The 11,538-nt window shown below is 51.4% G+C and overlaps 1 long non-coding RNA gene across 1 annotated transcript; it reads right to left on the bottom strand.

The window, feature by feature from the left end:
- Positions 1–8,277: 8,277 nt before the first annotated feature.
- Positions 8,278–11,512, bottom strand: LOC119285663. The gene is made up of 3 exons (XR_005139642.1): positions 11,168–11,512; positions 10,378–10,488; positions 8,278–8,537 (listed from the first exon to the last, which is right to left on the bottom strand). It is a non-coding gene; the product is annotated as an uncharacterized LOC119285663 (long non-coding RNA).
- Positions 11,513–11,538: the final 26 nt, after the last annotated feature.

Genomic DNA, 11,538 nt, shown 5'->3' with positions numbered 1-11,538 from the left:
GTGGCCGTCATCAGGACCCTCATCGACGGTGGTGCCGGCCTCAGCATGCTCTCGGTGGAGGCCTTCAGCCTCCTCCACGTGCCGCTGGAGTGGCTCCAACCCAGCAGGCCTTTCTCGGGCGTCGGAGCCGGTTCCACCGCCTCCTTGGGATAGATCCGCCTCCCAGTGACCTTCGGCACCCACGACAACTTCCGCACGGAGCTGATCGACTTCGACATCGCCCCCATTGGCCTTCCCTACAACGCCGTCCTCGGCTATCCGGCCCTGGCTCGGTTCATGGCGGCAACTCACCCGGCGTACAACCTCATGAAGATGGCTGGGAGCAGCGGTGTCCTCACCGTGTCAAGAGACACAAGGGATGCGCTGCAGGTGCTCCAGCTTGTTTTCAGGACGGCCGTGGTGGCACAGCCCACTAGCACCGACGCCCTTGAGCCCAAGGGGGCTGCGCCGGCTGAAAAGAAGCATCTATTCACCCAAGACAAGGCGGAAACCAAGGAGGTACTGGTCGACGAGGATGGGTCCACTGGCGCTACCTTCACCATAGGGACCAACCTCAAGCCTGAGCAGGAGAAGGCCCTAGTGAGGTTCCTGCGTGCGAACAAGAAGGTGTTCGCGTGGGAACCTGATCAGCTAGCAGGGGTCCCAAGGAAAGTGATAGAGCATCAGCTCAACGTGTACCCCAATGTGCGCCCCATGAAGCAGAAGGCGAGGCGGCAGTCCACTGAGAAACAGGCTTTCATCTTTCAAGAGACCCGGAAGCTAGAGGCGGCAGGAGTTATCCGCGAGGTCCGCTACACTGATTGGCTGGCTAATCCGGTCGTTGTGCCAAAAAAGGGAGGAAAGGAGCACATGTGCGTCGACTTCACCAACCTCAACAAGGCCTGCCCGCAGGATCCATTTCCGCTCCCCCGCATTGACCAGATAGTCGACTCCACCGCAGAGTGTGACCTATTGTGCTTCCTAGATGCCTTCTCGGGCTATGACCAGATCAAGATGGCGGTAGAAGACATGGAGAAGACGGCTTTCCTGACCCCGTGTGGAGTGTACTGCTATACGTGCATGCCATTTGGGTTGCGCTTAGGCCGGCAGCTCGGGAGGAACGCTGAAGCTTACGTCGATGACATTGTGGTGAAGTCTCGTGAGGCAAGAACCCTGATACAGGACCTGGAAGAAACCTTTGCGAGCCTCAATGAAGTGGACCTACGGCTCAACCCAAAGAAGTGCGTGTTCGGAGTCCCCTCGGGCAAGCTCCTGGGTTTTCTCGTGTCCCACAGGGGCATCGAGGCCAACCCGGAGAAGGTCAAGGAAGTCGAAGACATGTGCCCGCCAAGGACCCTTAGAGAAATGCAGAAGCTCACCGGGCGTGTAACTGCGCTGGGGCGCTTCATCTCCAAGTTGGGGGAACGAGCGCTGCCCTTCTTCAAGCTGATGAAGAAAAAGGGCCCCTTCGAATGGACTGAAGAGGCCGACAAGGCATTCCAAGACCTCAAGAGGTACCTTACCAGCCCGCCAGTGATGGTAGCTCCGCGTCCTCGGGAGCCCCTGGTTCTCTACCTTGCGGCCACCCCCTACTCCGCTAGCGCAGCCCTGGTGGCGGTCAGGGAGGAGCGCTGTGCCAAGGCCGCATCGACCATCCGAACTGAAGCAAAGCAGAGCCGGGAGGGCCTTGCAAGGGCCGCAACCACAGCCGCAAAGGAACAGCCGCAGCAGGAGAACGCATCCGAAGCAGGAGAGGCCTCTTCAGGCGACCAAGCACTGGGGGCTCCGTCGTCTCAAGAGACAACTCGACCTCTAGAGGACGCAAACTATGCCAGCACCATCAACCTCGTCGAGCATCCCGTTTACTTCGTCAGCACGGTGCTACGGGATGCAAGGGAACGGTACCCCATGCCTCAAAAACTCCTCGCGCTACTAGTGGCCTCACGCAAGCTGCGCCACTACTTCCAAGGCCATCCCATCAAAGTCGTCTCAGCATATCCCTTGGAAAGAGTACTCAGGAGCCCCAACTCAGCTGGGAGGGTTGCAGAATGGAACATTGAACTATAGGCATTTCAGCCAGAATTCAGTATGACCAGAGTCATCAAGGGAACCACACTTGTGGATTTTGTGGCGGAATGGGCAGAAGCGCCGGGTCTCAAGGCAGGCAAAGATCGATCACTTTCCCCGAGAAGTGAAGCACCGGACGACTGGGTCATGTACTTCGATGGGGCGTTCTCCCGACACGGTGCGGGAGCTGGCGCAGTGCTCGTATCCCCTACCCAGGACAAACTCTACTACGTCGTACAACTTTGCTTCCAGCACGGAGAAAAGGTCTCCAACAACATGGCAGAGTACGAAGGCCTAATAGCAGGCTTGAAGGCCGCAATCGCCTTAGGGGTAAAGCGTCTCATCATCAAGGGTGATTTGCAGCTCCTCGTCAACTTCTCCAACAAGATATATGAGCCAAAGGACGAGCACATGGAAGCCTACCTCGCTGAGGTTCGCAAGATGGAGAAACAATTCTGGGGGCTGGAGTTGCAGCATGTGCCTCGCGGCACCAATCAGGAGGCTGATGACATTGCCAAGAGGGCATCTAGGCGGCTGCCTCAGAAGCCCGGCATCTTCGAGGAGCGGCTCTTCAAACCCTCGGCGGTGCCGTCACTGTCGAGCATGGCGCAACCAAGGGAGGAGCTCCCTCAGCCGCCTGCCTCAGGAGCCCCGGTCTGCGGCCTGGCCTCAGGGGCGTGCCTGCTCCTGGCGTTAGAGCCTCTGGAAGGGTGTTGGATCCCGGAGCTCAAGAACTACCTGATGCAAGGGGCTCTGCTGGAGAAAGAGGAGGAAGCGGAGCGTGTGGCACGGCAGGCCACAGCTTATTGCATCAAGGATGGAGAGCTCTACAGGAAGCGACCAAATGACGTGTCCCTACATTGCATCTCTCGAGAGCAAGGGAAGGTGCTACTGGCGGACATACACGGCGGAGACTGCGGGCAGCACTCCTCGTCGCGAACCCTCGTCGGCAAGGCGTTCCGCAGTGGATTCTACTGGCCCACAGCGCTCAACGACTCCTTTGAGATGGTGAAGGCTTGCGAGGCCTGCCAGTTTCACGCTAAGCAGATCCATCAGCCTGCGGGGGATCTACAGACTATACCCCTCTCATGGTCGTTCACAGTTTGGGGGTTGGACATTCTAGGCATGTTTCCTCGGGCGCCAGGGGGCTATCGCTACCTCTACATCGATGTGGACAAGTTCACCAAGTTGGATGAGGTGGAAGCCGTCTGCACAATCTCGGCAGGATCTGCGGTCAAATTCATCAAGGGCCTCGTGAGCCGATTTGGGGTGCCCAACCGCATCCTCACCGACAACAGTTCACAGTTCACTAGTAATCTCTTCAAAATGTACTGTGCTAACCTTGGAACACAGATATGCTACGCTTCGGTAGCACACCCCCGGAGTAACGACCAGGCCGAGCGAGCCAATGCGGAGGTCCTGTGGGGCCTCAAAGCTAGGACCTTCAAGAAGAAGCTGGAGGCATGTGGCAGGGGCTGGTACGATGAGCTCCAGTCCATGCTGTGGTCGATCCGCACAACTACGACCAAGCTGACTGGCGAGACCCCATTCTTCCTCGTCTATGGAGTAGAGGTTGTTCTCCCTCACGAGGTCAGGCGTTGCTCCGCACGGGTACTAGTGTTCGACGAGGCGCAGCAAGACGCCATGCGGGGGACGGATCTCGTGCTAGGGGAGGAACACCATCGAGAAGCCGCACTGCGAGCGGCAAGGTATCAACAGGCGCTGTGACGATACCACTGCCGCAACATCCGCCCCAGAACTCTTGAGGTAGGGGATCTCGTACTCAGATGGGTTCTCTCCAGGGAGGGGCTGCATAAGCTCTCTCCCATGTGGGAGGGCCCATTCAAGGTTGTTCATGTCTCCAGACCTGGCTCCGCATGCTTGGAGACCACGGAGGGGGTACCCATCCAGAACGCGTGGAACATTCAACATCTCCGGAGGTTCTATCCCTGAGCGAGGCCTAGCGCCTAGGAAAGGCCCGGTGCCTGTGAAGAAGGCAAATGCCTGTGAAGCTGCCGTGTTTTGGGAAGGGCCCGGTGCCTATGAAGAAGGCAAATGCCTGTGAAGCAGCCGCGTTTTGGGAAAGACTCGGTGCCTGTGAAGAAGGCAAATGGATGTGAAGCTGCCACGTTTTGGGAAAGGCCCGGTGCCTATGAAGAAGGCAAATGCTTGTGAAGCTGCCACGTTTTGGGAAAGGCCCGGTGCCTGTGAAGAAGGCAAATGCCTGTGAAGCTGCCACATTTCGGGAAAGGCCCGGTGCCTGTGAAGAAGGCCAATGCCTGTGAAGCTCGCCGCCCGTGACACTCTCACGTAATAATGAGTGGGGATGTACACTCCCCGGAGTCTCCGGAGTGTCGCCCTTGGGCCTCGGGGGCTCCCACCCACGCCCAGTGGCAGCACTTAGCTCTGCGCTGGTGAGAAGACGTTGAAGACTAGAATAGGTGCCGGACGCAGCTTTTCCATTTGCTTTCTGCAGTTGGCTTGTTTACTCTCGTTTGAAGTTTTATTGAAGTTGTTGACGTTCCTGGCTTGTGACTCTTTCTCTTTTTCACTCGCTTGCCTCGTTTTCTCTCACACAAGTCTCGCGAGGGAGGTTCGCGGGCGCTCTCGCGAGTGTTTTCTGCCCCGATCATTTGGATCTTTCCTATCCGAGTCCTCTGCGGGAGCACCCCTCCCAGTCCGTGCCTCACGGGCATCGCGACACGATCGCAGGACCTAGAACGATCGCCCCCACAACCAAGACCGAAAGTTACCCCTCCTACTGATCCTTGCAGGGCACAAAGTGCACGGCGAGGCCACGGCCTCGGGAGGCGAGGACCGTGTCAAGCCCCACCGAGCTCAAATAATTCCCGCACATGGGTACACGGCGCGAGAACACAGCGCAGAAATGGCGGAAGCAGCACGATAGTTAACAGCAGCAGTTCTAACACGCCCCCGCGGGGCCCTATACTACCTTCTATTTTTGCGCAGGAAAAGAAGGAGAACAAAATGGGCGTGATTCGTCCTGCACCAACCCACAGTGAAGGTTCGAGCTGCTCCTGGGGCTCAGGCGGATCCCTCCTCTCGCTTCGCTGGGGCGCGACGGGGGGCTGACCCGCTACCTTCACCTAGGCGGGCGCGACGGCGCGGGGGCTGGTCGCGGCCACCGCTAGAGGAGCTGCTGCCTGAGAGGGAGTCGCCGAAGCTCAGCAAACTCCGAGCGCGGCCGCCTGTATGCTTGTCGCCGTCTTCATCCTGGTCAGTACCAGGACTGGGCAGGCGGCTGCGTTCGTCGTCTTCGGGGCAGCACCCAGCACGGCGATCGTCTTCCCCGAACACCCTCATGTAGAGGGTGGCGTCACCATCGAACTTGAAGTGCAAGGTGCACCACCGGCCCAGGCCGCGCGCGCGGGCATACGTTTGCCAGCCGCGGGTCAGGGCCCCATTCCCCGAGACGGAGACTTCCAGCGAAGCCCAGGAGGCCCTGCTGCAGCAGCCATCTGCCTGGAGCCAGAAGCCGCACCGGGCGCTGGCCGGCAGATCACCTATGAAGAAACGGGGGAGTTGGAGCCGGGTGCTGGTTGGGTCCGCTGACCACACGACGAACTCCGGCAGTACCTCCACAGAGTGAAAGCATGGCCTAGGGGGGCGCGCAGCCACGGCGTGCCCCCCATCGGCGGCCGGGCGCTCACCACCGCGCAGGGAACCGCCTCCATGGCCGCGGGAAGCCACTACGGGGACCGTGGAATGCTTGCGAGGGCGGCCTCGGCCGCGCTTGATCGGGGGGAAGTCAGGCCCTGCCTAGCGGGCCTTTCCTTTCTCCGTGGTCAAGAATCTCTTTAGAGCCATGGGAACGGCGAGCAGCCAAGAAGAAGAAAAGGAGCAGCAAGAAGGGATGGGCTGAAGGGGCTCACGCAGCCCCGTACTTATAGCCGGAGGAGGCCAACCACCGAGCACCACGATCATAGGTAATCATGACCAAATTTCTCTGCATGCAGGGACTTGCCAAGTCGTGCGGTCGCCGAGGCGTCATGGGGAAGCGCATATGCCCACGTCCAATCAGTCGCTACGTGGCGCCCAAGGCCGCAGGCTATTAGGGCCTGCGGCGCTTCGCACTCGCCCCTCCGCTTCCCAGCTAGGCCGAGCCCGGGGGCTACTATCGGTGTCCTGGGAACGGGGGTCCCCAGACTTGCCTGCCTGCGGCGTCGCTCAAGTGGGGGCCCAGCGCGGCCCATCTCCATCAGCTCAAGTTCAAGAACCTCGCGAGGGGCCAAGCCTCGTGGGGCGGACGACCGGAAGCTTCCTCAGAGGCAGCCTCATCGGGCAGGCTCACGAGGAGGCGGAGAGATCAAGGCAGGGGCACCTCGCGAGGAGCCCATGACGCAAATCATGACGATCGAGACCAGGCGGGCGTCAGGCGGGCCCTGCCTGCGCAGTATCCTTGTTTCCCTTTGGTGCAAAGGGGGCAAGCACAGGCCAAGGCATCGGCAAAGGTTACCATTCCGGTGTAACGAGACCAAGACCAGCAGAGCAGCAGGATGGAGGTCACCGTGGAGCCCAAGACGGCGTCATCACCAGTGCTTTTGGCAGCCGAAGACCACCTTTGGTCAGGATAACTTGTACTATATGTTCCCCTTCAAAATGGCCAAGTGTTGGCGCCCTTCCCGCTCATTATTTGGGGAGAAGCCCAGGGCCTCTATAAATAGAGCTAGCCACCACAGAGTAGAGGGACGGCTAGAGATCTGGTAGAACCCCAGCAAAGAGAGAGAGAGAGAGGCGACTGAACTCACCAAAGCAATTCATGGCACCAGCTCAAGAACACCTCTCGCGAGGCTGTTCTTCCCTTGTACTGTTCATCCTCAGTCCCTGAGGCAATCCACTATAGCACACACTGGAGTAGGGTATTACACCACAACGGTGGCCCGAACCAGTATAAACCTCGTGTCCCTTGTGTTGTTCATTGTTTCCAGCTTAGATCACGCGAGGAGATTGGACGTAGATCAGTAGGGGAGAGATCTCCGCGCGCACCCCATTGTTCGAACCTCAAGGGTCTGCCGGAACCCGAAATCCGACAAACATGGCCAAAGAAAGTTCATCCCTACAAAATCATATAGTTTGGCTATGCTCCATCTTCATCACACAAAATATTCAGATCATGCACAAAACAAGCCAAGCAATTCTTTCATACTCTAGTATTCTCAAACCTTTTCAAGTTTCACGCAATACATGAGCGTGAGCCATGGATATAGCACTATAGGTGAAATAGAATGGTGGTTGTGGAGAAGGAAAAAAGGATGAAGATGGTCTCACATCAACTAGGTGTATTAATGGGCTATGGAGATGCCCATCAATAGATATCAATGCGAGTGAGTAGGGATTGCCATGCAACGGATGCACTAGAGCTATAAATGTATGAAAGCTCAACAAAAGAAACTAAGTGGGTGTGCATCCAACTTGCTTGCTCACGAAGACCTAGGGCATTTTGAGGAAGCCCGTTGTTGGAATATGCAAGCCAAGTTCTATAACGAAAATTCCCACTAGTATATGAAAGTGACAAAATAAGAGACTCTCTATCCTGAATATCATGGTGCTACTTGAAAGCACAAGTGTGGTAAAAGGATAGTAGCATTGCCCCTACTCTCGTTTTCTCTCATTTTTTTGGGTCTTCTCTTTTTTGGTCTTTCTCTTTTTTTTTTAATTTCCTCGCATGGGACAATGCTCTAATAATGAAGATCATCACACTTCTATTTATTTACAACTCAAGGATTACAACTCGATACTTAGAACAAAATATGACTCTATATGAGTGCCTCCGGCGGTATATCAGGATGTGCAATGAATCAAGAGTGACATGTATGAAAATTATGAATGGTGGCTTTGCCGCAAATACGATGTCAACTACATGATCATGCAAGGCAATATCACTACACCACAACACTAACGCAAGGACAGAAAAACTATCAGGAGAAGTCACTTACTAGGGTAGACAAACTGCCGGGAACGATATTCTACCGGCAGACAAAACTGCCACGAGAACGGCTGCCGGGAATTATAATTCCCGGCAGACAGAGATCTCCCGGCAGTTTTTATGCCGCCATGTTCACATTTCCCACGATGGTTTCTATCCTCCCGGCAGACTTGTTCTCTTGGCAATTAACACCTATCCCAGCAGCTAATGTGACAGTGCTACAAGTACCCCGACCTATATGGCTATTCCGCTCTAGTATTGCATTGATGAGGCACCCATTCAAATAAGGTAGAAGGAAATTGCATGTGTACTTCACATTTATATTAGAATTTCTCATAGTCAAGCATTTAAATCGTTACAATGTATGCTATTCATAGATTACACATAAAGAATTGCATCATAATTTAGCAAATGCAGTTTCAAGACGTCCAAGTTGTACAGAATGGAAGTAGCAGAAAGAGTAAAGCTTGTAAGTCTTCTACTTGAGCTCGGAGCATATGGTTACAGCAAGGTATCTTAACCAGTCTTCGGGGACATCTCCAACCTGAACATGAAGAGAACAATTGAAAGTACATGTATTATAAAACATGATTTGCATACATTGATTTACAACACTCAAAGAAGATAATGAGTGCACCATTCCCACTTATTTTATAACAAAGACGTCTACATCATCAAGAGAATTTCTCATCAACTTCCTTAAAGGCATCAAGTGAATATTCAATTTAATAGGAAACTATAAAATGTCAGCAGTTTCAGGCTTTAACACACAAATTAAGCAAATCTAGTTGACCACAATTACATCATCTCATTACCTCTGATATTAATTTTAGTTTCATGTATGTGAAAATTCTATAGAATGTTGTCTAGAAAACTGAACATAAGACAAAATAGCAAGTGACAAAAAGAAGTGACATCCACAACTTGTATGAATTTTTGACATCATAGGATCTTGTGTTTTCGTATAAACACACAAAGCCTGTAGTAAAACATATGAAATAATTCCATCGCATGGAAAAACAGCAAAGTTCAAACGTTTTTCCAGCCGAATATGACAGAATATATGAAATAAAATGTTTAGTGTTACGTTGAAGTAGTTTACTAATCCCTCTGTAAAGAAATATAAGAGTGTTATAGTTCTTTACAGAGGGAGTACATTCTTATTAGTCTTTTGGGCTCCCAATCACATGTGCCGATGTTCTTATCCACTGGACTAGCACTTTTTGCAAAAATAAATTATTAACATAACAAAAATAGAACAAGTTAAATGCCAAAAGGTCGTACAGTTTCCAGTCTTATATGGTCAATCGGTTGGCAACCATATATGCAGAACAACCATTTAATCACAAATTGAGTTGTACAAGATGCATTCAACAAAATAGATGCGTAGCTAACAAAGCACATATTTCTACTAGCATGATTTTAGACTTCCAGTGTGTATCTGTAGTAAGATTCATGTTTGCATACAAAATACTAAACAGTGTAATGCGAGTCAACCATTTTTTATACATGAAAAGGTACATTTCTCCCAAAAAATGCAAGTCCGGCATAACATAACTAGATTTATGAAAGATGATGGAGGACCATAGATATAACCAAGAATGTGACATCGTTTTACTTGCATCAAGGAAAGAAAGTATTGGGTTAAAGACTAAGCTTCCGAATACCATGCTTTTTGAGTCGTGAATAGTCAAGTCGCCGCGAGCCCTGCGGCTCGGCGATTAGTCGACGAAATTCGCTGTATAGTCGCCATAAGTCGTTGTATAGTCGCGAGTCGCCCTAATTTCTAGAAAATGACTTGGCGATTAGTCGGCGACTATACAACGACTAATCAGCGACTCAAAAACCATGCCTTCTACATAGGACATGCAAAAGCTTAGTTCCAGAACATGCATACACTGGACATGTAAAAGCTTCCACTAATTGTATGCACAAAAAGACTTAGCACATTCATGACATGCATACACATGCCAAGCAAAAGCTCAATTCATATGTTCACTATAGTTTCATTTGCATGAAGCTTATAAGAAACCAAATGCTAAATGAAGTTTCAATGTCCTGAAATAGCAGCAAGCATGTATCCGAAAGAAAAATACTATAGCCAAGACTTAACTACCAAGACTATGACCTCCTTAGTTTGCTTGTGGTCGCACTGCTGCTTTTTCCATGAACTTAGAATCCACTTTCAGTTGCATACTATGAAGCAAAGACTTTTAAGAAATCAACCATAATAGTCATTGGTAAATGGAAGATCTCTTCGACATAAAAAAATTGGGCTATAGGATGGCAAAGATAGTACCAGTTGGGCCAAGATAAACAAACTGGACTCATTCTAGTTACTGCTCTGAAGAAAAAAGGGACAGAAGTGTGGAAAGTAATCTCACATGTCAAATTCTCTCAGTTGGGGCAAAGAAGTAGAGGAGGTGGCACTTGGAGAGGATGTAGAGGAGGCCGACAATAGGTGACACTAAGCCCAAACAAATTACAAATATCACCTTGTAAAATTAATAAGGGTTAAGCTAGAGTCACCTAGTAAAATATAAGTTGGAATACTATAGGAAATACACCACGCAAATATACACTGCATTTGTAAACAAGAGCAAGCTGTTAGTAACATAGAGATATTAATTTAAGTGAAATATTGCATAGCATGTGCTTTGTCCACATCTTTGCCATAAGTCTATATCATAAAAGCATAGCACATTGTCTATCCACATCTCGTATTTCGCAAAACACAAACAAAGATGGTGCTACCTTGGGGCATCAACTCAACAAACAAAGACTTAAAATGAACTCCAAAGCTCAACTAAACAACTTAGTCAGGTTTTTGCTGTTATTAGATCAAAGTAAATAACCTTCAAACTGACAGACAATAGATGCTTTGTTCTAACTAACAAAATAGTTCAGTGCTGCTACTGACAGTATAGTTCAGTGCTGCTACTCCAAAGCTCATGTTTTTTATGTTATTAGATCAAAGCAATTAAAAATTGGTGCTTTGCTCTAACTAACAGAATAGTTCAGTGCTACTACTTCAATATTATTACACTTCTACACATTGTGTATAGCTGCACATTCAGAACAAACAAGACAAAGAGGGAAGCAATAGTAGAAACTATTTTTGCATAGCTATTGGGAACATGTCCATGATGTAAGAACTCTAATACAACTATATACCTTCAGGTAAGCAGTATTAGGAGGCGCAGAAATTGTTCAAAACCAGTACAACAGCTAGCGATGTTGATGCTCAGCAGCCAGAGGTTCCCGCTGGAGAGGAGGGCCAAAGCGGTGATCTTCTGCTTCGAGGGCTTGTGGAGGAGGTGGACCCGTGCTCGGGGAGGAAACGCACGATTCCGAGATGTAGCTCTAGGCGACGACGGCAGTGGTCAGCAGTGGCTTGCGGTCAAGTGGAGGGTGGTGGATGGTTGGGAGGAGGAGGAGGAGGTGGGCAGTGGATGGTTGGTTGGGGGCGGCGGCGGTGGTGGTGGTGGATGCTTGGGAGCGGTGGCGGCGGTGGATGCTCAGGGGTGGCGGCGGCTTGTGGTGGT

This window comes from Triticum dicoccoides, chromosome 4A (assembly GCF_002162155.2).
Source record: "Triticum dicoccoides isolate Atlit2015 ecotype Zavitan chromosome 4A, WEW_v2.0, whole genome shotgun sequence".
NCBI lineage: Eukaryota > Viridiplantae > Streptophyta > Magnoliopsida > Poales > Poaceae > Triticum > Triticum dicoccoides.
Note: the sequence above shows the minus strand (reverse complement) of the source record. Positions and strands in the feature narration are given on the sequence as shown.